Genomic DNA, 27,601 nt, shown 5'->3' with positions numbered 1-27,601 from the left:
ATAGCTTTGACAAAGGCCTGCAAAACTTAAAATATTTATTATCTGGCCTTCCACAGGGAAAGTTCGCTGAATCCCGATTTAGTCACTCATCTGGCATCCACCAGGAGAGCTGCCTGGAAATCACTGTGAGGCAGATCCATACCATTTTTCCCTTGTAGGCATCTGTTTTCTCTGGAAGTTCTGCTAGCTTGATTAATTGCATCAGTGGATATTAATACTGGACAAGAAAGCTTGTCGAGCCATCTAGGTTGCCTGGTAATAGTGGTATGTTCCCGGTGCCTTGCCTGGGAATAATGAAACAGAAATAGCAGAAGCTGTAATAGTCTTATAACAGTTTTGGAGAAGGAAATGGCAACCCACTCCAGTATTCTTGCCTGGAGAATCCCAGGGATGGAGGAGCCTGTTGGGTGCCATCTATGGGGTCGCACAGAGTCGGACACGACTGATGCAACTTAGCAGCAGCATAACAGTCTTACAATGTAATTTTTCCCTTCTGTATACATTTCAGTGACTGAGTTTAAAAACCTTTATGATTACAGGACAAAGCAAGACACACAGTTCCTATGCATTTGGAAAATATGAACAAATGAAAGCCCAGAGAATTTAGACAACCATTCTAACATCATATAGCTACTGAATGGGAAAACCAGGTCTAGAAAAAACCCAGAACCTGACACCTCATTGCATTATGCTGCTACCCATGAATGGGACTGCCATATGTACGATATTGTGAAGAATGCATTTATAGTTTTCAGTCTGGGGTTCTTCTTTTTACTCATTTCCCTGGAAAAGCAATATACAGGCATTTAGCTAATTAAATTAAGTCTAATCTGTCTACTTTCTTCATTTGTGGCTAATTAAAAGATTCTTGGGGGAATCTTTTTCTAACTCTTTCACTTGAGAAGATGAGACTGTCCCTGGATGAAGCTTAGAACTAATACTGAAAGCATCTATGCTCTGAGATTCTCACCCCAATCAGTGAACCACTGATACATACACTTCTGCTTTACAGAGATTTTTGTTTCCCCAGAGATACGAACCTCTTAAAATACAGGATGTGTGTATACAGTACAGGCAGGTTTTCTACTGTCTGAGCCACCCAGGATGCCCCACTATGCAGTGATGCACCTGTGATCAAGGCTGCCATGTGAACAGGTTGTGGCAGTGTGAGTCAGAGTTAATGGCTTTTGACACTGTACTTTCCGCACCACTAGTTTTTATAACTAAACCATTCTTCCTGGAGATGATGAGTCTCTACTCTTCTAAATTGTTGTTTAGTCGCTAAGTCCTGTTGGGCTCTTTTGCGATCCCATGGACTGTAGCCCTCTAGACTCCTCTGTCCGTGGGATTTCCCAGGCAAGAATACTGGAATGGGTTGCCATTTCCTTCTCCAGGGGATCTTCCCCACCCAGGGATCGAACCTGTATCTCCTGCAGTTTGATTTTGATATTGGCAGGCAGCTTCTTTACCACTGAGCCATCAGGGAAGCCCCACTCTTCGGAATATGTTGCCCCAATAAAGAAGTACATTTGTAAAGCTACATCCTTAGACAATTCAAAGGAACAATGTCAAGCTTCTGACGTTAACTAGTATTATTTTATGTACAAAAATTCACAGGAAAACAAAGAGGACCAGATGTGTGAAACTAAAACGAATTAAAAGATTAATGATACACACCCAAATTGTGTGTAAATTTAGTGTCAACATTCCCTTTAATTTTCAGGATTCACTCATGGCAGTTCTGCTTTACTGATGGTGATTCTATGTATACTGTATGGACAAACATCTGATTAGTTTATTAGAGTGAAAGTGTAAATAGCACAGTTGTACCTTACTCTTTGTGACCCCAAGGACTGAAGGGATTCTCCAGGCAAGGATACCGAAGAGGTTTGCCATTTCCTTCTCTAGGGCATCTTACTGACCCAGGGATGGAACCCGGGTCTCCTGCATAGCAGGCAGATTCTTTATAGACTGAGCTACCAGGGAGGCATAATATATTTATGTTCATCTTAACAGCTAAAATATTTTAATTTGCTCCTTTACTTTTGACTATATGTCTTGGTTTTTTGCAGAAAATAGTTTGTTGAATTGTAACCAGTTTGAAACAAACCATAATGGAGTAAGATTATTCAAATAATGGTATAACGGGGTGGGGTGGGGCAGTTTGGAACAGGGTGGGGTTGCTCAGGAGGAGGGCTTACAGTGGCACTTTACAGGTTCTAACTCGAAGAGTGTGGGCTCATTGGCCAAATGATGTCACAATAGACAATGTATGTAAGATAGCATCACTATATTTCATATACTGAAGTCCGCAGAGCAAATGGGTGCTTCCTGTCTCTACACTGACTCCTGTCCCAGGGTAACTGATTAATGCTAATGACAATACAACTAAGTATGTTGATTAGTTATGCCATAAAAAGCAATCAGGGCAATCTCTTATAAAAAGTTCTTCCTCTTCCCTCTCCCTCTCTCTTCCCTTCTCTTCTTCCTTCCCTCCTGTCCTTCCTCCCTTCCTTTCTGACTGTTAAAACTTGTTCATTCTCCCTATAAAAAGTACACTAAAGTTGTTATCCACTCTTATACTCATGTGAGACAAACAACAGTTAACTTTGAACATGGAGACAGGTGTCTGAGCAGACTTACCAGAAATCTGGTTAATCAAGTCTAGTCTGAAGACAAAACAGAAAGGAACACTCAGTAGTATTCCTGTGAGAGGAGGGACCTGCATTGCAGCTGTTCTCGCTAAGCTCCTTGAAGATATTTTAAATGAAACAAACTGCTTTGATGAAACTGTAACATATGATGTAGTTTGAAATGAGAGAAGAGTACAAATCTCTGAAAGTCACATAAGTGATGAGATTTTTAAGTTTAAGGGTTTCCCTTGGGTGTGACAGCCTCAGGTTTGGGATGTTTTGCATAATTATGAATGTGGAACTGTATTTTAAAGTTGATTGTGGGTTTAGCTGGCATCAGTGTGCAAATTTATTTTTTATTTTCTAACAAGATAGGCTTGTATAGCTTCTAGAATCTTCTTTGTGGAAAAAAATAAAAGTCTGTTAAAGTAGGCAGAGCTTTCTGAAGATGGCATATAGCATGCACAAGCATACTCTATTTTTTGATGTCCTTAGTATATTTAGATTTGGAGTATACAGCCAGATAACCATAGGAAGAATATATAGTTTTATGTGATTTTTAAAAAGAATTGAATTATCCTTTTCTAACTCCTGAGGGTGTGAGTTATTACAGTGACTTTGTGTATGCCAGTCCTCTGTCTGCTCCAACTGAAATAAATAAGGGCTTTTTCAATAGACAAGAATAAGATGTGAGGAAAGTAGAAACCATGATTAAACAGTTCAGGTAGTGGAAATTTCCCATGAAACTTTTGTTTTGGGAAAGGAGGTGCCCAAGGACAGTTTTCACATTGATTCTACTTCAAAAAATCTCAAGGTCAGGATAATTTTGTGAAGCCAGTTTTCCATAGAAAGCAGAGCATTGTTTCCTGGTTCTTGGTGAGAACAGGCTGTCCTTTGAATATTGCGAAGCAGAGAAACTCTTGCTTTATCAGGAAAGAAATGCAGTTGTTCAGGGAAATCTTTTGTCTTTTAGAAGGACCAAGCACAGTTGTTTTCAGCATCCAAGGGATTGTTGAGCCTTGTGTTGTACAACATGAGACTAATGAATAATTTTTGTATGATCTTATATTTATGTTCAGTGAGCATCCTTGTTCTATTCCCCTATCATAAAAAAATAATGAGCTGAGTGTACCCTAATCCTGCATTAAGGATTCACTTTGTGTGTCTCCATTTAATGGTATACATATATAATTTCCTAAATCAATGCCATCCAGGGTCTTTAACAAAATTAATGAGAAATATTTACATCTCTTCATCACCTTTGGGCCATTTGCATAACAGCAACAGATAAGAGAAATACAGCTGTACCTTCTGTTGTATTCCCAGCTTTTGTATTCGGAGCTGGGTTCAAAGGTGGTTCTATGTTGCATTTTCTCCCAAACTCTTAGGCTCAGCAGTTCTGAGTTGTTTAAACAATACATCACTTAGCCATTTTGAATCCCAGTTTTCCCCACATAAAACATAGCACCATGGATAATCACAAATTGAGTTGTTAGTACAAAAGTAATTGTGGTTTTGGACCCTGAAATTTAAACCATTATAAAATTTAAATCATTATAACTAGGCTCAAACACATCTTTATTAATCAAAATAGGAACCATTTCAGTCAACACACTTTTGCCAAATGAGAAATAAGTTTGTTCATTCCAGTAGGGTAAAAATCATGCTTCAGGATTTGACAAACTCTTAGAAAGCACTTTGTGCATACTGGAGGTTGTGGAAGCATTTTCTCTGCAAAAAGTTATTGAGATGCTTGAAGAAGTGGTAGTCAGTTGGTGAGAGATCAGGTGAATATGGCGGATGAGGCAAAACTTCGTAGCCCAATTTGTTCAACCTTTGAAGCGTTGGCTGTGTGGGCATTGTCTTAGAGAAGAATTGGGCCCATTCTTTTGACCAATGCCGGCTGCGGGCATTGCAGTTTTTGGTGCATCTCGATTTACTGAGCATGCTTCTAAGATGTGTTGCTTTCACGAGAATTCAGAAAGCTGTAGTGGATCAGACAGGCAGCAGACCCCCAAACACTGACTGTGACCTTTTTTTGGTGCAAGTTTGGCTTTGAGAAGTGATTTGGAGCTTCCTCTCCATCCAACCACTGAGCTGGTTGTTACTGGTTGTTGTATAAAATCCACTTTTTGTCGCACGTCACAATCTGATTGAGAAACAGTTCCTTGTTATTGGGTAGAATAAGAGAAGATGACACTTCCAAATGACGATTTTTTTTTTTTGGTCAGCTCACAAGGCACCCACTTATTGAGCTTTTTCATCTTTCCAATTTGCTTCAAATGCCAAACGACCACAGAATTTTAATGTTGAGCTCTTCAGCAACTTCTCGTGTAGTTGTAAGAGGATCAGCTTCAATGATGGCTCTCAATTCATTGTCATCAACTTCCGATGGCTAGCCTCATCTTCAAGGTTCTTGTCTCCTTTGCAAAACTTCTAGAACCCCCACTGTGCTGTATGTTTGCTAGAAGTTCCTGGGCCAAAGGTGTTGTTGATGTTGTGAGTTGTCTCCAGTGCTTTACAATCCATTTTGAACTCAAGTAAGAAAACTGCTCAGATTTGCTTTTTGTCTAACATAATTTTCATAGTCTTAAATAAATATAAAAAAGCAATGTCATTAGCAAAAAAAAAAAAGCCAGAAATGTACATTAAAGTGATGTATAACATAACCACAACAAATTTCATCAATGCAAAAACTGCAGTTACTTTTGCACCAACTTCTATAATTCATAATGTTATTGCTAAATTTGAAAAAGTAACAAGAGTTTCTGGCATATGGGCATACATGTACACACACACACACACACACACACACACGAGTCATCTCCAAGCCCTAAAGAATTCAGGAAGACTGTAATAGGAGGGAGAATTTATATAAGCTTTGTAGCAGATGTCAGCTCTATTAAAGGCTTGCATCAAATATGCTGTGGAGCAAAAAGGAGAAATGGCCTTTTCCAATGGACCACTGTCCAGGTTTTAGCCTAAACCTCACTCTGTTGCCCCTGTGCCCTGGGAGCAAGAGAGGCATAGTATCTGCTGTTCTAGGACTCTGGAGGGAGACATGCCTGAGTTTGAATCCTGGCTCAGTCACTTCACATTCCTTAAAGCAAGGCCAGTACATATTTACTTCTGCTCTAAGGTGGCTGTTAGGAGAATAACGTAAGTTAATGAAAGTAAAATGCTGACATGAATACACAAAACATAAACAGTGTTTGACACATTATAAATTCTCCATTAATGATAGTTATTTGTGTTTAAAGTGCAACCAGGAATTTTACAAGGCACATAAATGTGAGAAAGCTGAAATTGAAATTTTAGCTCCATCAAATAGGATGGAGACAATTGATTACTTATTGCTCCCTGGCTAATGATTTATCATTTGGAAGATGTGATCTTACAGGACACTGACACTGTTGTTGGCATGATCGATTAACATGGCTCTAGAGATGCACAGGAAGTGTAACTTGATGAACCTCTTGTTGAACTGCCAGACCTAAATTAAGTGCAGTTGAGCTGGTAGCTGCCACAAGGTACCACTGCTGCTGTATCCTTTAGAGATGCAAACAGGAATAGATTTCTTTCAATTACAAGAAAATTCCAAAGCCTTCTTTGCTATGGTATCAGCATAATTTCTTGGGAAGCAGGCGCCTGTCAGTAAGTAAAAGAGGTATGGGTGTGTGTGTATACGTGAATGCAAACCCACATTTACTGCTGCATGAGTGACTTGAAAAGGTCAGGGATCACTGAGTGCACTGACTTCACAACATAATAACAAAAATAGTGGAGACTGATTTTGGATACTAGAAAGAGTATCTCAAATGTCTAGTGAAAATTCAAATCTCAGAGTTCATTGAATTTTGAGAATTTGGTGTTAGACCGTTGTATTTTTCCTGCTTCTCCCTCCCAAGATTACTTCATTTTTGTCTGTAGGCACACACACTTTCCCACCCCTCCTCAAATTTCAGAAGAGGTGTCCCCGCTTCTGTGCAAAGTTGTGCTTTCCAAGTCATTTCTCCCTACTCCATCAAGGGGAGGACCCTGTTCCCTTACAGTTTCCTCTCGCATTTATACTTGTGACTTCTTCCCATTTTCTGACTCTGACATTATGACTTATGTAAATGCTCAAGAATCTCATTATTTTTTTAAATAAAACTTTTTTTTTTTTTAATGTGAGCCATTTTAAAGTCTTTATTGAGTTTGTTACAATACTGCATCTGTCTTATGTTTTGGGTTTTTTTTTTTTTTTTGGCCCTGAGGCATGTGGGATCGTAGTTCTCTGATTAGAGATCTAACCCACACTCCTTGCGTTGGCAGACAAAGTTTTAACTACTGGACAGCCAGGGAAGTCTCACTTCTCTGTATTTTTAAAAAACTTCTCTTGTCTTTCTTTACCTACCCACCTTACTTTTTCTTCCTCCACCGAATTCATCCAAAACTCATGTGTAATTATCTCAATGTCCTCAACTCCCATTCACTTTTTAAAAATTTAGTTTACATTTTTACCAAAATGTAAAATTTGATTAAAATTTCAGCTTAAGGGGTCAGATAGTTTTCCGAAGCTTATAACAAAACCCCAGACTTTGCCTCTCTGGCAGCCCATGGGCAACACACTTTTATTTCTTTTATTTTTTACTCTTAATATCTTTATGTAGCATACTACTCCTTGATTTTTACATTGTAGGCTCTATCTATTGACCACTTCCATGAAAAATGAGGTTTCTTCTATTGCTGACTCTGTCCTTCACACATGTACTTCCAAGAATTCCCTTTCCTGTATAGTTAAAGACCAATTTTGGTGTCACATGGCTATGACTTTTAAATGTCATTCACAGGGGACGCACAGGATTAGATGTTCTTTCCTGCACACTTTTAAAATATTCCCTGGAGTTAACTTGTCTTCATTTGCTTAGTTTTTCTATGAACTGATTCAATACCTCAAAACACACCAGGGATTTTATCAGTTTCACCTTTTGCAGACTTCTTTACTGGAACTTCTGACCTGCTTCAGTTTTGACTGGCTGTGACATGCCTGTCCTTCTGTAGTCTTAGCTCATCACTCACGATTTCCTCTGCCTAACCCTTGAGGTGGGTTTCCTGTTTCTATACCCTCTTCTTGGCAGAATATTTGTAGTAACTTCTGGAGAAAGGGTACGTAGGGGATGTAAATATTTTGGTTTCCTGCATGTCTAAAAATCTCTGCAGTCTTTTAGTATGTCTCTACATAGAATTCTGAATCAGAAGGCACTTTCTATCAGAATTTTGAAACATTGTTTTTGTGTTGCTAAGAAATCCAAAGATATTCTAATCCTTGATTTTTTTGTGACTTAATTTTATTTATTTACCTTTATTAAACAATAGTCGATTTATAATATTAGTTTCAAGTGTATGACATAGTGTTTTAATATTTTTATAGCTTATACTCCATTTACGGAGAAGGCAATGGCACCCCACTCCAGTACTCTTGCCTGGCAAACCCCATGGATGGAGGAGCCTGGTAGGCGGCAGTCCATGGGGTCAGTAGGAGTCGGACATGACTGAGCCACTTCACTTTCACTTTTCACTTTCATGCATTGGAGAAGGAAATGGCAACCCACTCCAGTGTTCTTGCCTGGAGAATCCCAGGGACGGGGGAGCCTGGTGGGCTGCAGTCCATGGGGTCGCACAGAGTCGGACATGACTGAAGTGACTTAGCAGCAGCAGCAGCATACTCCATTTAAAGTTATTATTAAATATTGGCTATCCTCCCTGTGCTGTATGGTGCATCCTTGTATCTAATTCATTTTATACACAGTGGTTTGTACCTCTTAATCCCCTGTTCCTATATGACCCTCCCTACTTCCTTCTCCCTTCTCTGTATCTGTGCATCTGTTTGTTTTACTGTATTCATTTAAAAAAAATTTTAGGTTCCACATACATGTCAAAATGCAGAATTTGTCTTTGTTATTTTTACAGACTAATATGCTCCAGGTCCATCTCTGTTGTTGTAAATGGCAATATGTCATTCTCTCTCTCTCTTTTTTACAGCTGAGTAATATTCCATTATATACATTTTATATGTATACAATACATATATTATATGTGTATACCTCACATTTTCTTTATCCACTCATCTGTTGATTGGACATTTAGGTTGCCTCCATATATTGGATGTTGTTAATCATGCTGCTTTGAACATCAGGTTGCAAATAACCTTTTTGAATTAGTGTTTTTTTTTTTTTTTCCAGATACACTCAAGAGTAATGGAATTGCTGGATCATATCATAGTTCTATTTTTAGTTTTTTGAGGTGCTTCCATACTGTTTTTAACAGGGACTACACCAGTTTACATTCCCATGATGGGTACCAGGGTTCCCTTTTCTCCACCTTTTTGCTAACACTTGTTATTTGTGGTCTTTTTGAAAATAGCCATCCTGACAGGTGAAAGCTGATATCTTATTGTTTTGATTTGCATTTCCCTGATGATTAGCAATGCTGCACGTATTTTCATGTAATATAAGCCATCTGTATGCCTTCTTCCAAAAAATGCCTATTCAGGTCTTTTGCCCATTTTTAAATTGGGTACCTAATAAGTAGCTTTGTGGGGCTGGAGTGACTTTGAGAAGATACCTCACATACAAGGGCAAAGGAGAAGCCCCAGCAAGATGGTAGAAGGGGCAAAATCACATTTAGAATCAAACCCCATACCCACCAGAAACACTCAGAGGGCTCAAACAAACCTTGTGTGCACCAGGACCCAGAAACCCCACACAGACTGAGACAGAACTGTGTTTGTGTGTCTCCTGAGAAGGTATGGGTCAGCAGTGGACTGCCGCAGGGGCAGGAGCTCTGGGTGCAGCAGACCTGGGTATGGCATAAACCCTCTTGGCTGCCATTAACCCCACCATAGAACTGCCAGAACTCACATAGGACTGGGGAAACAGACCCTTGGAAGGCACAAATAGAACCTTATGTGCACCAGGGCCCAGGAGAAAGGAGCAGTGACCACCCAAGAGACTGACCCAGACTTTCCCGTGAGTGTCCAGGAGTTTCCAGTGGAGGCGCGGGTCAGCTGTGGCCTGCTGCAGGCTTGAGGGTACTGAATGTAGCAGTGTCTGCATGGGACCTTTTGCAGGAGGTCGCTATTATCTTCATTACCTCCACCACAGTTTGGCCTCAGGTAAATAACAGGGAGAGAACACAGCCCCGCCCATCAACAGAAAATTGGATTAAAGATTTACTGAGCATGGCCCCGCCCATCAGAACAAGACCCAGTTTCCCCTCAGTCTCTCCCATCAAGAAGCTTCCTTAAGCCTCTTATCCTTCTCCATCAGAGGGCAGACAGACTGAAAGCCACAATCACAGAAAACTAACCAATTTGATCACATGGACCACAGCTTTGTCTAACTCAATGAAACTATGAGCCATGCTGTGTAGGGCCACCCAAGACGTATGGGTCATGGTGGAGAGTTCTGGCAAAACGTGGTCCACTGGAGAAGGGAGGGGCAAACCACTTCAGTATTCTTGCTTTGAGAAACCCATGAACAGTATGAAAAGACAAAGATAGGACACTGAAAGATGAACTCCCTGGGTCGGTAGGTGCCCAATATGCTACTGGAGACTAGTGGAGAAATAACTTCGGAAAGAATGAAGAGATGGAGCCAAAGCAAAAACAATACCCAGTTGTGGATATGACTGATGATGGAAGTAAAGTCTGATGCTGTAAAGAGCAATATTTCATAGGAACCTGGAATGATAGGTCCATGAATCAAGGCAAATTGGAAGTGGTTAAACAGGAGATGGCAAGAGTGAACATCAGCATTTTAGGAATCAGCAGACTAAAATGGACTGGAATGGGTGAATTTAACTCAGATGACCATTATATCTACTACTGTGGGCAGGAATCCCTTAGAAGAAATGAAGTAGCCATGATGGTCAACAAAAGTCTGAAATGCAGGACTTGGATGCAATCTCAAAAATGACAGGATGATCTCTGTTCGTTTCCAGGGCAACCATTCAATATCATGGTAATCCAAGTCTATGCCCTGACCAGTAATGCTGAAGAAGCTGACATTAACAGTTCTATGAAGACCTACAAGACCTTCTAGAACTAACACCCACAAAAGATGTCCTTTTCATTATAGGGAACTGGAATGCAAAAGTAGGAAGTCAAGAAATACCTGGACTAATAGGCAAGTTTGGCCTTGGAGTACAGAATGAAGCAGGGAAAAGGCTAATAGAGTTTTGCTAAGAGAATACACTTGGCATAGCAAAGTTATAGCAAATACCCTCTTCCAACAACACAAGAGAAGACTCTACACATGGACATCACCAGATGATTATATTCTTTGCAGGCAAAGATAAAGAAGCTCTATACAGTCAGCAAAAACAAGACCAGAAGCTGACTGTGGCTCAGATCATAAATTCCTTAATGCCAAATTCAGACTTAAATTGAAGAAAGTAGGGAAAACCACTAGACCATTCAGGTATGACCTAAATCCAATCCCTTATGATTATACAGTGGAAGTGACAAATAGATTCAAGGGATTAGATCTGCTAGTGCCTGAAGAACTATGCACTGAGGTACATGAAACTGTACAGGAGGCAGGTATCAAGACCATCGCCAAGAAAAAGAAATGAAAAAGGAAAAATGGTTGTCTGAGGAGGGCTTACAAATGGCTATGAAAAGAAGAGAAGTGAAAGGCAAAGGAGAAAAGGAAAGATATACTCATTTGAATGCAGAGTTCCAAAGAATAGCAAGGAGAGATAAGAAAGCCTTCCTTGGTGATCAGTGCAAAGAACTAGAAGAAAGCAATAAAATGGGAAAGACTAGAGATCTCTTCAAGAAAATTAGAGATACAAAGGGAAAATTTCATGCAAAGATGGGCACAATAAAGGACAGAAATTGTATGGACCTAACAGAAGCAGAAGATAATAAAAGGTGGCAACAATACACCGAAGAACCATACAAAAAAGATCTTAATGACCCAGATAACCATGATGGTGTGATAACTCATCTAGAGCCAGACATCCTGGAGTTCAAAGTCAAGTGGGCCTTAGGAAGCATCACTACGAACAAAGCTAGCGAAGGTGATGGAATTCCAACTGAGCTATTTCAAAGCCTAAAAGATGATGCTGTGAAAGTGCTACACTCAATATGCCAGTGAATTTGGAAAACTCAACAGTGGCCACAGGACTGGAGAAGGTCCGTTTTCATTCCAATCCCAAAGAAAGGCAATGCCAAAGAATGCTCAAACTACTGTGCAATTGAACTCATCTCACACGCTAGTAAAGTGATGTTCAAAATTCTCCAAGACAGGCTTCAGCAATACGTGAAGAGTGAATTCCAGAAGTTCAAGTTGGATTTAGAAAAGACAGAGGGACCAGAGATCAAATTGCCAACATCTGCTGGATCATCAAAAAAGCAAGAGAGTTCCAGGAAAACATCTACTTCTGTTTTATTGACTATGCCAAAGCCTTTGACTATGTGATCACAACAAACTGTGAAAAATTCTTCAAGACATGGGAAAACCAGACCACCTGACCTGCCCCCTGAGAAATCTGTATGCAGGTCAAGAAGCAACAGTTAGAACTGGGCATGGACCAACAGACTGGTTCCAAATCAGGAAAGGAATTCGTCAAGACTGTATACTGTCACCCTGCTTATTTAACTTATATGCAGAGTACATCATTTGAAATGCTGGGCTGGATGAAGCACAAGCTGGAATCAAGATTGCTGGGAGAAATATCAATAACCTCAGATATGCAGATAACACCACCCTTATGGCAGAGAGAGAAGAAGAACTGAAGAGCCTTTTGATGAAAGTGAAAGAGGAGTGTGCAAAAGCTGGCTTAAAACTCAACATTCAGAAAACTAGGATCATGGCATCCGGTCCTATCACTTCATGGCAAATAGATGCGGAAACAGTGGAAACAGTGACAGACTTTATTATGGGGGGCTCCAAAATCACTGCAGATGGTGATTGCAGCCATGAAATTAAAAGACTCTTACTCCTTGGAAGAAAAGTTGTGACCAAACTAGACAGCATATTCAAAAGCAGAGACATGACTTTGCCAAAAAAGGTCCGTCTAGTCAAAACTATGGTTTTTCCAATAGTCCTGTATGTATGTGAGAGTTGGACTATAAAGAAAGCTGAGTGCCAAAAAATTGATGTTTTTGAACTGTGGTGTTGGAGAAGACTATTGGGAGTCCCTTGGACTGCAAGGAGATTCAACCAGTCCATCCTAAAGGAAATCAGTTCTGAATATTCATTGGAAGGACTGATGCTAAAGCTGAAACTCCAATACTTTGGCCACCTGATGCAAAGAACTGACTCACTGGAAAAGACCTTGATGCTGGGAAAGATTGAAGGCGGGAAGAGAATGGGTCGACAGAGCATGAGATGGTTGATGAATTGACTCAATGAACATGAGTTTCAGTTAACTCCGGGAGTTGATGATGCACAGGGAGGCCTGGTGTGCTGCAGTCTATGGGGTCGCAAGGTCAGACACGACTGACCAACTGAACTGAAAAAGTGACTCAAACTTCTCACTCACAAGGAAGGATATCTGGATATCTGAGACCGTAATACTTCTCTCCTCTTCCATGTCCCCTGTTAGGTGTGTGGGTTCTGACTAGGTCACTTCTCCATGCTTCCCATCAGACTCCATTTGGATCTTTCCTTACAGCCTAGAATAGTTTCTTCCAATGTGTAGATTGTTTTCAGTGAGAATTGCTCCTCATATGGTCATATTTTTTATGTATTTTCAGGGGAGGTGAGCTCAGCATCCTCCTACTGTGCCCTCTTCGTCTTCCTTACTTATATTTTCTTTTTCTCTACAGCCACTTTTTTAGGAATATATTTGTGAACAGTGTCCTGAAATTTCTCAGGATGTGCCTTGACATGGAATACTTTATCTGTTGTATTTTGGGGGGACACTCTGTGGATGCTTTCAATGTAGGACGGGTTCTTGAATTTGTTATTTGATGATTACTTTCCTCCATTTTCTTTATTCATTCTTTCTGAAACTTCTATTATTTGAATGTTGAACTTCCCTTGTTGCTTTTCCAATTTATTTTCTTGTTATCTTTTGACCTACTTATTAGGAGATTTCATCATTTTTCTTAGTTTTTCCTTTTCTAAGATTTCCCTTTTTTCATTTCTGCAAGCATATTTCTATTTTTCCAAGAGTTCTTTCTTATTCTTTGTTTCCCTTATCTGCAGCATTTCTGTTCATGTTTCAAAGGTAACATGTCTTATTTTTCTGACATATAAATATTAGTGTTTTGAGGTTTTCACCTCCCTGCACAGTTGATTTATTTGCTGCTTGTTTTGTTTTCTGCCTTTCATGTTAGTGGCTTTCTTTAGTTGTTTGGGGATCCTCGACTATATGTTTATGTTTAAGTTGAAGAACTTAAAAGCTGATGAAAATATCTGAGAGGGTAGTGTGCATTCTGCATCATGGACAATAAGCTTAATGGTGGAGATGCAGCTGCCTGTTTCCTCAGGAATTCCCGATGTCCATATTTTAGGACTTTCCCCTTGTGCTGGCTGGAGTCTCTGGGAAAGATGTTTCTAATCTCCTGCATGGAAGTTATAATTCTAGCTGCCAGTTTTATGGGGACAGACTTGTCGAAGAGGGCTGAAGATTTCAATATTTGGTATTCAAAAGTCCTCCTTTAAATCCCAATTCCCACTCACCTGGAATTCACTCTGGGTACACTTCCAGTGACCGTGTTGGCATCTTCTGGTGCAAGAACTTTTTCACCCTCTACAGACGATAAACTTCTAGTCTTCTGTAAGCGGTGAAGTCTTTCTACTGGAGAAGGCAGCCATCTTGGAGTCTGTTCTGTACAAATCCTCAAATGATTCTTCTCTTTTGAACCCCTTGTGCATGCTAGTCACTTCGGCTGTGTCCGACTCTTCGCAATTCCATGGACTGTAGTCCATCAGGCTTCTCTGTCCATGGAGTTTTCCAGGCAGGAATACTGGAGTGGGTTGCCATTTCCTTTTCCAGGGGATCTTCCAGACTGGACCCAGGGATTGAACCCATGTCTATTATGTCTCCTGAATTGGCAGGTTCTTTACCACTAGCACCAGCCGGGAAGAGACAAACTTCAGCAGCATCAGAACCTGGTGCCACTACCTCCAGAATACTTAGATAGGGGATCTGTGGGAAGAAATGATTGGCTTCTTAACTGTCTTCACTGTTGATTTAGGATTCAGCGTTCTTGATATCATGTAGTCATTTGCCACTCATCCATCAGTTTTCCAGATTCCAAATTTTTTTGTTGCCTCCTCGCTTGTTGGGTTTGTCTCCACAGGTTAATGGGTTTCAAAATTTCTTTACTGTTATCTTGGTGAATTCAAGAAAGAACAAGAGTACACGAATATTTTCTATTTGCTATCTTTAACCAGGTATTCCTACTCATCTTTCTTTTAAAAAAAATTATTTTATTTATTTTTTATTTTGGCTGAGCCTCATGGCATACAGCATGCGGGATCGTAGTTCCTTGACCAGGGGTCAAAAGCCATGCACCCCCTGCAGTGGAAGCACAGAGTCTTAACCACTGGACAACCAGGGAAGTCCCCTATTCACCTTTCAAGTAACTTCTTTAACCACACTTTTCACTACCAAAAGCTCTCTGGTAAGGAAAGTGATGACGAGACCTCCACAGGATTTGTCTTACAAATGGCATTTGAAATGAGCCATTTTATCATCCTTGAAGGGCTTCCCAGGTGGTGCTAGTGGTAAAGAACCCACCTGGTAATGAGGGAGAACTGACATGGGTTTGATTTCTGGGTCAAGAAGATCCCCTGGAGGAAGGCATGGCAACCCACTCCAGTATTCTTGCCTGGAGAATCCCTTGGACAGAGGAGCCTGGCGGGCTATAGTCCATAGTGCCACAAAAACTGGACATGACTGAAGTGACTTAGCATGCATGCAGGCATCATCCTTGAAACCATTCCTTTCCCTAGGATTTGCAACTCTCTCACTCTTGAATCCCCCACTTCTCCTCATTCCTCATCCCTTCATAGGGTCCTTTTTCCTAGTCCGTACTTTTAACGCTATAGTATCCCAACATTCTTACCTCTGTCTTTTCTCTTTTGACTTTTTGCTTATCTGGGGTCATTTTATTTTTTCTCATGGTTTTGATTATCTCCTTACAATGAGAGATTCATGAATCTCTATCACTGCTGACTTTTCTCTTGAGTTTTAGTTTTTGGTATCCAACTTTCTGTTCTTTGTTTTTAGCCTCAACTTTAAAATTTTCATGACTAAGCTTATCTTTCCTCCAAAACTGTTTTTTCTTACCTTCCTGTCCTTCACTGTGAAAGTAGCTAACGTTGCCTCCATTTGCACATTCATTTCAGTGCTCTTGACCTACGTATGGTCTTTGGAGTCTTTTTTAAGTTGCTTGTAACCTCTTACCAACTCCTTGATTAATGATTAATTAAAATCTAAATGCATGCTTATTTGATATCTACATGAATGTCATGACATTATTATTTTTTTAAAAATGCTTTAACAGTAACCAAAAGTTGTCTTGGATGATTGTCTTATCTTGGATATTTTAAAATACCTTACGTGATGGTCTGAATAAGATATACTCTAGAGATGATCTGAAACTGTCCTTCCTATGGGATATCAATATTATCATTTAAGATTAATAGAACACATTAGTCATTCAGGGTCAAGTTTAAAACCTTTTGTCTAAGGAGAGGCCTGACTTCAGGCTAAAACTTAACAGTTCATCTCCTGCCATGAGGCTGAGAACAAAGACAATTTTTTTTTAAAGGTATGTAGAGGACCATATGGGGCCCTTATGGGGCTCTGGGCATATGGAATTAGAGATGTGGAAATAGTCCTGAGGATTATAGAAAGGAAGATTTGGCAGAATAATAAAGGAAGGAAAATTACATCTTGAACACCCTTTCAATCTTTATCAAATTATAACAATTTAAAAAATCATTTAACCATAAAAGAGTATAACTTAATTAGATCCACTAACTTCTGGAAAATGACAAAGTATGAATTTTAAAAATCTGTGAAAGGAAAGCAGGTCAATTTAGGACTGGCCACACAAATAACTTTAATTTGGACTAACCAAAGAAAAGAATCTGTCTCAGTGATATACCTTATTTATGGCAAACTTTGACAAGAAAGATAAGTTTAAGAAGGTCAAGAGTTAAAGAGTAAGATCTTAATGTATCTTGCTTTAATGAAAAAGTCCATCATTTGTAATCAACACATTGATTGTATGCAAATGTATGTGGTTGCAAATGTTCAGAAACAAAAGGTTTCCTTAATTAAACATTCTACCTCCTTATATTTTGATTACATTATTCATTTGCTTTACAGAACAAATGTGAATTCCTTAATTATCATTATATTAATTAGTGAGGTTTTTCATAATATGGAAATCTAGAGAATGATTAATGAAGGGAAAAAGAGAGGAAGGAAGCTGAATTTCTCATGAGATTTTCTGTTTTGTAAAATTTTCTGTGTATTTCCCTCTTGTTTAAAGATGTAACTGCCAGTGCTTATTTTTTGAGTATCTGTTAGGGTTTAGAAGATTAGTCAGTGTTCTGCAGGTCTTTATGGACTGGCTACCAAGAGAATAAGGTCAACAGTCATAGCAATTACAAATATGATCACTTATTGAGAATTTACAAAATGCAGTCTTGTGCTGAGTGCTTTATATGTAGCTATCTTGTGAAAGAAGTAAAATACCTTTCCTTTTCCTGAATAATCCCCCCGTCAACTCTTTGTATGACTGGCTCCTTATTTCTTCACATCAGCTAAAACACTACCTCCCAAAGAGTATCTTCAAAGTAGATTCTTACTATCATTGACATTCTTGATAACTTGTCCTTTTCTTTCATTGTTATTGTTGAGTTGCTAAGTTGTGTCTGACTCTTGAGACCCCATGGACTTGTAGCCTGCCAGGCTTCTCTGTCCATGAAATTCTCCAGGCAAGAATAATGGAGAGGGTTGCCATTCCCTTCTCCAGGGGATCCTCCTGACCCTGGAACTGAACCTAGGTCTTTGACATTGCAGCATATTCTTTACCATCTGAGCCACAGGGGAAGCATTTACTTAGGGAAAAGCAAAAATCATAATATCTATTTATTGATTAACATTCAATATTCACTAGATATGGATCATAGTATGAGAGACATAAAGTTGAAGAATATAAACCCTAGCTGCATGCACACTAGTAGAAAGAAAATGCAAATAGACTACTAATAGAGAATACTTAAATTGAGTTATGGGGAAAAACGCCGTAAGAGATGAGAAGGAAGAGAATTGCTTTACAATGTTGTATTGGTTTCTGCTGTATAATAATGTGTATCAGCCATAAGTATATGGTTATTGGCTCCCCCTTAAGCCTCCCCCACATATCCCAACCCACCCTTCTAGATTGTCAAAGAGAAATGGACTGAACTCCCTATTTTTAAGGCAACTTCCCACTAGCTATCTAGTTTACGTGTGGTCATGTATATATGTCAATGCTTCTATTTCAATTTATCCCACCCTCTCCCTCTCCTGCTGGGTCCACAAGTCTGTTCTCTACATTTGTGTCTCTATTCTTGCCCTGCAAATAGATTCTTCAGTACCATTTTTCTAGATTCCACAAAGTGTTAGTCACTCAGTCATGTCTAACTCTTTAGCCCACCAGGATCCTCTGTCCATGGAATTTTCCAGGCAAGAAAACTGGAGTGGGTTGCCATTCCTTTCTCCAGGAGATCTTCCTGACCCAGGGATTGAATCCACATCTCCTGCATTACAGGCAGATTCTTTGTGCTCTAAGCCACAAGGGAAGCCAGATTCCATAAATATGTGTTAATATATGATATTTGTTTTCTGCTTTTTCTGACTTCACTCTGTATAATAGGCTCTAGGTTCATCCACCTCAGTTCAGCTGACTCAAATTCATTCCTTTTTATGGCAGAGACATTACTTTGCCAACAAAGGTCCGTCTAGTCAAGGCTATGGTTTTTTCAGTGGTCATGTATGGATGTGAGAGTTGGACTGTGAAGAAAGCTGAGTGCCGAAGAACTGATGCTGTTAAACTGTGGTGTTGGAGAAGACTCTTGAGAGTCCCTTGGACTGCAAGGAGATCCAACCAGTCCATTCTGAAGGAGATCAGCCCTGGGATTTCTTTGGAAGGAATGATGCTGAAGCTGAAATTCCAGTACTTTGGCCACCTCATGCGAAGAGTTGACTCATTGGACTCTGATGCTGGGAGGGATTGGGGGCAGGAGGAGAAGGGGACGACAGAGGATGAGATGGCTGGATGGCATCATCGACTCGATGGACGTGAGTCTGAGTGAACTCCGGGAGTTGGTGATGGACAGGGAGGCCTGGTGTGCTGCGGTTCATGGGGTTGCAAAGAGTCAGACACGACTGAGTGACTGAACTGAACTGACTGAGTATTCCATTGTATATATTAATATGTACCACAACTTCTTTATCCATTCATCTGTCAATGGACATTTAGGTTGCTTCCATGTCCTGGCTATTGTATATGGTGCTGCAGAGAACTTTGGGGTACATGTGCCTTTTTGAATTATGGTTTTCTCAAAGTGTATGCCTAGTAGTGGGTTTGCTGGGTCATATGGTAGTTTTATTCCTAGTTTTCAAAGAAATATCCATACTGTTCTCTATAGTGACTGTATCAGCTTACATTTCCACCAGCAGTACAAGAGGGTTCCCTTTACTCCACATCCTCAGAGGAAGAGATCTATTTTAAAAACATGTCATGAGTTAAGAGTTGAACAGACCTGACTCTATCAGTGATTATTGATATGGGGAGAATATTTGAGGCAGGAAGAATGGAAGGAATAAAAGGATATATAGAGCTGGTAAAGTCAGACAAAGTCCTTATTCATTGGCATGGATGGTACACATTGGGAAGTCTTAGGAATTAAGGTTAAAAGGGGAGATTGGGAGACTGGTGTTGAAGGGTTTCGAATGCTCTTCAAGGTGTTGAAAGGCCTCGAATATGAGGAATTTATATTTTGTTTAGGAAACAGAACTACCAAAGGTATTTTTGTTAAATGTAAGAGTTTTTAATTGATTACTTGTTCTGACTGTCCACCAGAAAGTAGAGAGATGAAGATTACATTGAGGGAAAATTCTCCATGGGTCTCTCACACTGCTGCATATCTTCTGAGCAGACATTGAAAACTTTTATTTTGGATAGGTTTTCAAGAATGTCCTTGGAAAATAGATACTGCATTTCCCTTGTGGCGGAGGGATTTTAAAGAGGACGATTTTAAGAAATTGGCGTTTCCTAACCTGAGTCTCTCAGTGTGATATAAATTAATTATCCTCAACATCCACCTAGACTGCTGGGCATTTCTCCTTTGGGACCTGGGGATCCAAAAGAACCAATGAAAAAGAGGCTCATAGAGGTTGCTGTGCCATGAGTTATAAAGACATTTGTCTTTGATTAGGAGTCTCGTTGTTGTCAATTCCAATAGGCTAGTTTGTTAGTTTGAAAGTAGGGTAAAACATCAGAACCTTCACAGTTCTTGACAGACTGAAATGTTAAGATCCCAGGAGACAGTTAATGTAGTAATTTAATAATGTACAATATGGTTTTGGCAGTGGACTTGAGGCTAGAAGTTTTCAGAGATGGAATTAACAAAATGGGTCAGTAAATTGGAAGAAAGAATTAAGAATAATATTTTTGAGTCTCAGTTTCCCATGTAAGGATGCTTGTTTCATTAAAAACAGCAAATGGGATTAAGGGAATGAAAACAAAAGCCATAGAATGGGAGAAAGTATTTGCAAAACACATTATCTGTCAGATGAGTGTCTCTAAAACCCTAGCAAATAAGAAAACAAACAACTCAAAGAACAACTGAGCAAAAGATCTGAAAAACACCTCACAACAGATCTATAGATGGTAAATAAAGGTATGAAAAAGGACTCATATGTTATTAAAGAATTGGACATTAAAACACAGTGAGATACCACAACACACTTATTAGAATGGCCAAAATCCAGAATACTAACAGCACCAAACGCTGGCAAGGATGTGGAGAATCAGCAATTCTCATTCATTGCTGCTGAGAATGTAAAATGGTAGATCTACTATGGAGGATAGTTGGCAGTTTCTTTCAAAACTAAACATACTCTTACCATATGATCCAGCAATCATGCTTCTTGGTATTTAGCTAATTGAGTTGAAAACTCCTGTCCATATGAACACTTGTATATAAAGGTTGATAGCAGCTCTATTCATGTTGCCAAAATTTGGACACAATCAAAATATCTTTCGATAGGTAAATGGATAAATAAGCTGGTATATCTATACAATGGAATATTAGTTACCATTAAAAGGAAATTAATTATTGAGCCATGAAAAGTCATGGAGGAAATATACATGCACATTCTTAAGTGAAAGAGGTCATTCTGAAAAGGGAACTCTGAACTGCTTTTATTCACAACACTTCTGTTACCAAATAACGGTTTTTTTTCCTCCCCACACCAACCAATTCTCCAACTTTCCCGACACCAGAGATATCCTACAACTCTGTTCAGTTCTGACATTTACTACTCAAAGTTAGCACAAACTCCAGGGGTTAAGGACTCAGTCTCACAGTGTGCCCACCCCCCACCCCCCACTTCAAATGCTGGTCACTTCTGAGGGACTGGCTTCAGAAGTCTCCATATGCCGTCTTCAGGTTCTATAATTTGCTTATGTGACTCACAGAACTTAGGAAGGCACGTTCCTTAAAACTGCTGGTTTGTTATAAAGGATACAACCCAGGAGCAACCAAATGGGAGAGATATACAGTAGAAGGTGCTAGGGGAGTGCTGTGCACAGAGCTTCCAGGCCTGCTCTAGTCGTGCCACCCACCCAGCCCCTCAATGTGTTCAGCAACTTAGAAGCTCTCTCAATATCATTAGTTAGGGGTTTTTACGCAGGTGTCATAAGATATACATGATGGGTTAAATCCTTAGCTATTGATGATCAATTCAATGTCCAGCCTCTCTTCCCTCCCAGAGGCCAGGGGTGGGACTGAAAGTTGCAATCAAGCCTTAGTCTCTCAGGCAACCAGCTACCATCCTGCAGTTATTTAGGGTCCTCCAGTCACCAGTCATTTTATCAGCATACAAAAGACATTGTTATTCTTCTGAAGGTTCTAGGGGTTTTGGAAGCTGTCTGCCAGGAACTGGGACAAAAGCTAAGCATATATTTCTTATTATGCCACAGGATCAACTCTGCAGCATTTTGAAAATGGCAAGACTATACATAGAGTAAAAAAATCAGTGGTTGCCAGGAGTTGGAGTGGGGGAGGGAAAGAGGATGGGCCAGTGGAGTATAGATTTTAGGGCCATGAAACTATTGTGCGTGATACTTGAACTGTGGGTTGGGTTTATGTCATACTTTCACCAATATCCATAGAATGTACAACACAGAGTGAACCTTACTGTGAACTATGGGCTTTAGTTATTAGTAATGTGTTAATAGGTAACACATCAACTGTAATAAATGTACCACACTAAAGCAAGATGCTGTTAATAGGGGAACTGGTGGGGTCAGGGGTTTTCTCTGTCTTGGTGACGTCACTAGTACCCTGTTGTTCACAGTAGGATCTGAGTGGCATCCAGGATCCTTTCTTTCTCTCACCTTCAACATCGATTTTAGCTCTAAAGCGTATCTTGAATCCAATTGCTTCTCTTCCTCTGCACGTTCAACCTAGACAAACCACCATCATCATCTTCCTGGATCACTGTATCATGTCACTTAACTGCTTAAAACTTGCTGTGTTAGTTTGCTAGGGCTATGATACCAAAGTACTATAGACTGAGTGACTTAGGAGACATTAATCTTCTCACAATTCTAGAGGATAGAATTCTAAGATCAAGATATTGGTATGTTGATTTCTTCTGAGGCTTCTCTCCTTGGCTGGTAGGTGGTCTTCTCTTTGCATCTTCATGTGGTCTTTCCTCCATGTATGTGTCCTAATTTCCTGTTCTTACAAGGACATTAATCATATTGGATTAAAGTCCAATTTAGTGACCCCATTTTACCTTAACTACCTCTTTAAAGGGGACTTCTTTGGTGGTTCAGCCATAAAGAATCCTCCTGCCTATGCAGGAAACACTGGTTTGACCCCTGGGTGTATTTGTGTGTTTGTTTGCAGCCACAAGTTGGTGGAATACAAGGTTCATAAGAGCAGCCTCATTTTCCTTTTGCAGTGTTGTATACTGGCACATATGGGTATTAAAATCCTCCAGTCACTGTGCTAAGCAATAAGAAGGTAATGGTGAATAGCTCTTTGTTATTATTAAAAAATAAGTTAATGTGTTCAGGTAACTTACTATTTAGTCATTCACTCAATAAATATTTACTGAACACCTACAACATTCTGAAAGTGAAAGTCACTCAGTCGTGTCCAACTCTTTGTGATCCCATGAACTATACTGTGCATGGAATTCTCCAAGCCAGAATACCAGAGTGGGTAGCCTTTCCCTTCTCCAGGGGATCTTTCTAGACCAGGGATTGAACCCAGGTCTCCCACACTGCAGGCGGATTCTTTACTAGCTAAGCCAAAAGGGAAGCCCTATGTGAAGAACTGACTCATTTGGAAAGACTCTAATGCTGGAAAAGATTGAAGGTGGGAGGAGAAGGGGACCACAGAGGATGAAATGATTGGATGGCATCACCGACTCAATGGACATGAGTTTGAGCAAGCTTCGGGAGTTGGTGATTACAGTGAAGCCTGGTGTGCTGCAGTCCATGGGGTTGCAAAGAGTCGGATACCACTGAGAGACTGAACTGAACTGAACTGTATCCTGAGCCCCAGGGACAGGTAATAAACAATACATACAGAAAATGTTCCCAATATTCTGAAGTTTCCATTCCAGAAAGGAAAATTTCAATCGGACAAAGAAATATGTAATCCAATGAGTAGAGAGGATGAGCCATCTCACTCTGCAGATGAAGAGGATTCCCCAGAGGGGAGAGGAAATGGGAAGGCACCCAGTTGGGAGCACATTTGGCAAGTCCAAGGACCAGCAGGGAGTCCACTGTGGCTGGAGCAGCCTGAGCGAGGGAGAAGGGGAGGAGGAAATGGGGTCAGCGAGGCAGCCAAGGGCCCATCTTGTGTGGCTTTGGATTTCATCTTAGTTGTGATGGGATCCATTAGAGGGTTCAAAGCCTGGGGGTGACATAATCTTTTACTGCACAGAGAAGTGCTTTATGAACTATTTCCCGAAAGCTCTTTAGGGGATTGGCTGAGACTCAGTGGTTCTTGAGAAACTTGATATTTCTGGCTGATACTGCATATACATCAGGTCCTGTACTGGTAGCTAGAAATACTGGAATATGTTCCCAGATTTGCACATTCCTTTCAGATGGGCCTTAGCTAGGCCTGGATTTTTGGCTTAACAATACCTCTTCGCACTTGTGTATCCAAGAAAGCATGAAGAGTGAAGAGGAAAGAGAGCAGAACACTTACAGTAATTCTCTGGCTCGCTAAAGCTTCAAGAAGAAAATGCAGAGAAGGTTTGGGTCCTTTCCACAATTAAAAACAATCAGTACCCTTTCCTTTGGAATATTTTCTGGAAGTTTAATGATTAATGTAGGTAGAATTAGGAGTCAGTATGACTCCATGTAGGGCTTCCCTGGTGGCTCAGTGATAAAAATCTGCCTGCCAATGCAGGAGATGCAGGTTTGACCCCTAGGTCAGGAAGATTCCATGGAGAAGGGAATGGTTATCCACTCCAGTATTCTTGCCTGGGGAAATCCATGGACAGAGGCGCCCAGCGGGCTACAGAAAATCAGACGCGACTTAGAGACTGAGCACAAGCATGATGACTTCACATAAAGTGAAACAATCCCTTGATTTTGTTTTACCCACAGGCACTTACATGACCCCAAGAATAGCTTATTTTAAAAAGTTTTGACCTCCTCACATGGTTGGCCTATGACTAAAGTATTTTTTGAATCAATCACGTTGTTAATAAATAAGAGAATTACTTGGAAGTTCACGGAAGGACACAGTACAGGCTGAGTATAAATGAAAAAAGGAGCTAGAGGAGATTTCTAGGAGAAATGGCGTATTCCATGCTCATTTCTGGAAAGATTTCATTTGGTTATTGTATCCTTAAAGATTGCATTTGAATAGTGTACTTTTATTTGATATGGATTGAAATTAGGGTGATCCATTCATACGGGCCAAGAGTAAGGAAAACGTAGCCAGGCCCTCTTGTTTCTAGGTGTTAGGTCATAGAATTCCTGGGATATTTATTTTGTTTGCCTTCTTACATTAAGAAAGGCTTTCCAAGTGTACAAGGAAAATCTAAATAGGACTCTCCATGATTAAAAAAAATTCAAACCAGAGTCTGAGTTCTTTTCTACCTGAGCTTATAAGGGATATATGCTGTTGCCTCTTACAAAGATGTGAAATGGAAGTTTGAGATTCCCTGATAAATGACTTCTTATAATTATTTCCTGTTATGTATTGTCTTCTGGGAAGCAGAATAGACATGCAATTTATTCCACTATGTGAGGTTGAATAAACATTTCTAATTTGGAATTAGTCACTTGTGAGATCCTAATGAGGTAAAATGCCTGTGTTTATTTCTGACTAGTCATGGAAGAGGGCTTCTCTGGTGGCTCAGAGGGTAAAGTGTCTGCCTACAATGCTGGAGACCCGGGTTTGATCCCTGGGTCAGGAAGATCCCCTGGAGAAGGAAATGGCAACCCAGTCCAGTATTCTTGCCTGGAAAATCCCATAGACTGAGGAGCCTGGTAGGCTACAGACCATTGGGTCGCAAAGAGCCTGTGTCACATTTTCTTGGCTCCTTTAGTTTGAGAATCTTGTGTCTGATACAAACATTAAATATGCTTGTATCAGACAGCCTATTCTTTTTTTTTTTTTTTATCCCTACCCTATGATATATATATCTTTCTTTTTAAATTCTGTGTTGGTGGCCTCCAGTAACTTCCCTACCTCTTAACCCCTGATACCCCAAGAGCCTAATTATACTGGCAGCTAATGTGTACCTGTGAACTGTCCACACAAAGGCTGATTCAGGAAGAACTCATGGGAAAGTACATTGGCATTTAAACTGTACATTTAAAAAGCAAACAACCAACCAAATATTCAGCACAAAAATGGAGTATCCAGTGATCCTGGGCTGGTGATTACATAGCTGTGTTTTGCATTCTTCATTCTCTTCTTGAGTGTCATCCATACAAGGGCCCACATCCCAGTTTGGAGAGAAGAATAAGATTGACCTCTGAGAAATCAGCTGGTAAAATCTATATAAATGGAACAAGAAAGCAGTCATGTTTAAATGAAGAATTTTTGAAATATCTAAAATGCAATGAAAAGGCGATCTTGGAAGCAGGACTGAATTGTAATTGAGTGAGTGAGTGCTAATTTGCTTCAGTCATATCCAACTTTTTGCTACCCTATGGATTTTAGCCTACCAGGCTCCTATGTCCATGTGATTCTCCAGGGAAGAATACTGTAGTGGGTTGCCATTTTCTCCTCCAGGGGATCTTTTCCATCCAGGGATCAAAACCAAGTCTCACGTCTCCTACATTGGCAAGTGGGTGCAAGTGGGTTCTTTACCACTAGCATGACCTGAGAAGGCAGTTTGGTAAATGGATACCTAGTCAATTTTGATGTATTCTTATCTAGGGATAGACTGTGATCACAAGACAGGGCATGAACTGAAGAGAGTACAGGGCAAGCCACCTGGAGGAGAAAGAATACAGTGGTGCATTACTGTCATATTGTGGAAGAAGAGTGTCTTTTGGTGGATTTAGTTTTTGGATTCCCGGGATGGTTCTAGACTCACCATCAGCCAACCAAATCTTGGCAATATGTCTACTTCCTCCTTTACTGAATTTATGGTTCCCTCCTTCCACCATGAAAACCCCTGTGTGTGCTCTGGCTTCTCTGTTGCTTTCTGAAGGAAATGGCAACCCAGCCCCAGTATTCTTGCCTGGGAAATCCCATGGACAGAGGAGCCTGGCAGGTTACAGTCCATGGCATCACAGAAGAGGCAGACATGACTTACCAACTAAACAGCAAACAATAGTTGATGTACAATATTATATGTTTAAGGTGTAGAATATAGTAATTCACAATTTTTAAAAGTCATATTTCATTTATAGTTATTATAAACTATTGGCTATGATTTTTATGCTGTGTATATATCCTTGTAGCTTATTTATTTTATGTATGATAGTTTTTACTTAATCCCCTACCCATATACTGCCCCTCTCCCTTCCCTCTCCCCACTGGTAACTACCAGTTTGTTCTCTATATCTGTACATCTGTTTCTTTATGGGAGAGGATTTTATGATCATCCTGTATCTCTTGCTAGATGGCTTGATGGGGGCTATTTCTTATGATAAACTAAAAAATTGACATTCTGGCTCCTGTGAGATAATTTAAAGGGAATCTGTTCTAAGAAGCAGATCACTTAAGGAAAGGTTGCTGCTGCTGCTGCTGCTAAGTTGCTTCAGTCATGTCCGACTCTGTGTGACCCCAGAGATGGCAGCCCACCAGGCTTCCCTGTCCCTGGGATTCTCCAGCCAAGAACACTGGAGTGGGTTGCCATTTCCTTCTCCAATGCATGAAAGTGAAAAGTGAAAGTGAAGTCACTCAGTCGTGTCCCACTCTAGCGACCCCATGGACTGCAGCCCACCAGGCTCTTCCATCCATGGGATTTTCCAGGCAAAAGTACTGGAGTGGGATGTCATTGCCTTCTCCGAAGGAAAGGCTGGCAAAGCTGAATTTAGGGAGCTGCCAGGCCAAGGACCAGACCCCAAGCCCACGCAGTAGCTGGCCTTTTTCTCAATGTGCTGTAATTTTTACAAATATAAAAGGAATATAAACACTACAGTGAGGACTAATAAGAATTCACTGTTGTTGTTCAGTTGCTAAGTCATGTCCACGACCCCATGGACTGCAGCACGCCAGGCTTCCCTGTCCTTCACTGTCTCC

At 40.2% G+C, this 27,601-nt stretch overlaps 1 protein-coding gene across 1 annotated transcript in view; it reads left to right on the top strand.

Annotated features, from left to right (window-relative positions):
- Window positions 1-2,287: 2,287 nt before the first annotated feature.
- The window catches only part of TSPAN8 (tetraspanin 8), a 65,969-nt gene continuing 40,655 nt past the window's right edge, over window positions 2,288-27,601 (top strand). The window contains 1 exon segment of the mRNA NM_001079629.2: window positions 2,288-2,359. The gene's annotated coding sequence lies outside the window, so the exon portion shown is untranslated.

This window comes from Bos taurus, chromosome 5 (genome assembly GCF_002263795.3).
Source record: "Bos taurus isolate L1 Dominette 01449 registration number 42190680 breed Hereford chromosome 5, ARS-UCD2.0, whole genome shotgun sequence".
NCBI lineage: Eukaryota > Metazoa > Chordata > Mammalia > Artiodactyla > Bovidae > Bos > Bos taurus.
Note: the sequence above shows the minus strand (reverse complement) of the source record. Positions and strands in the feature narration are given on the sequence as shown.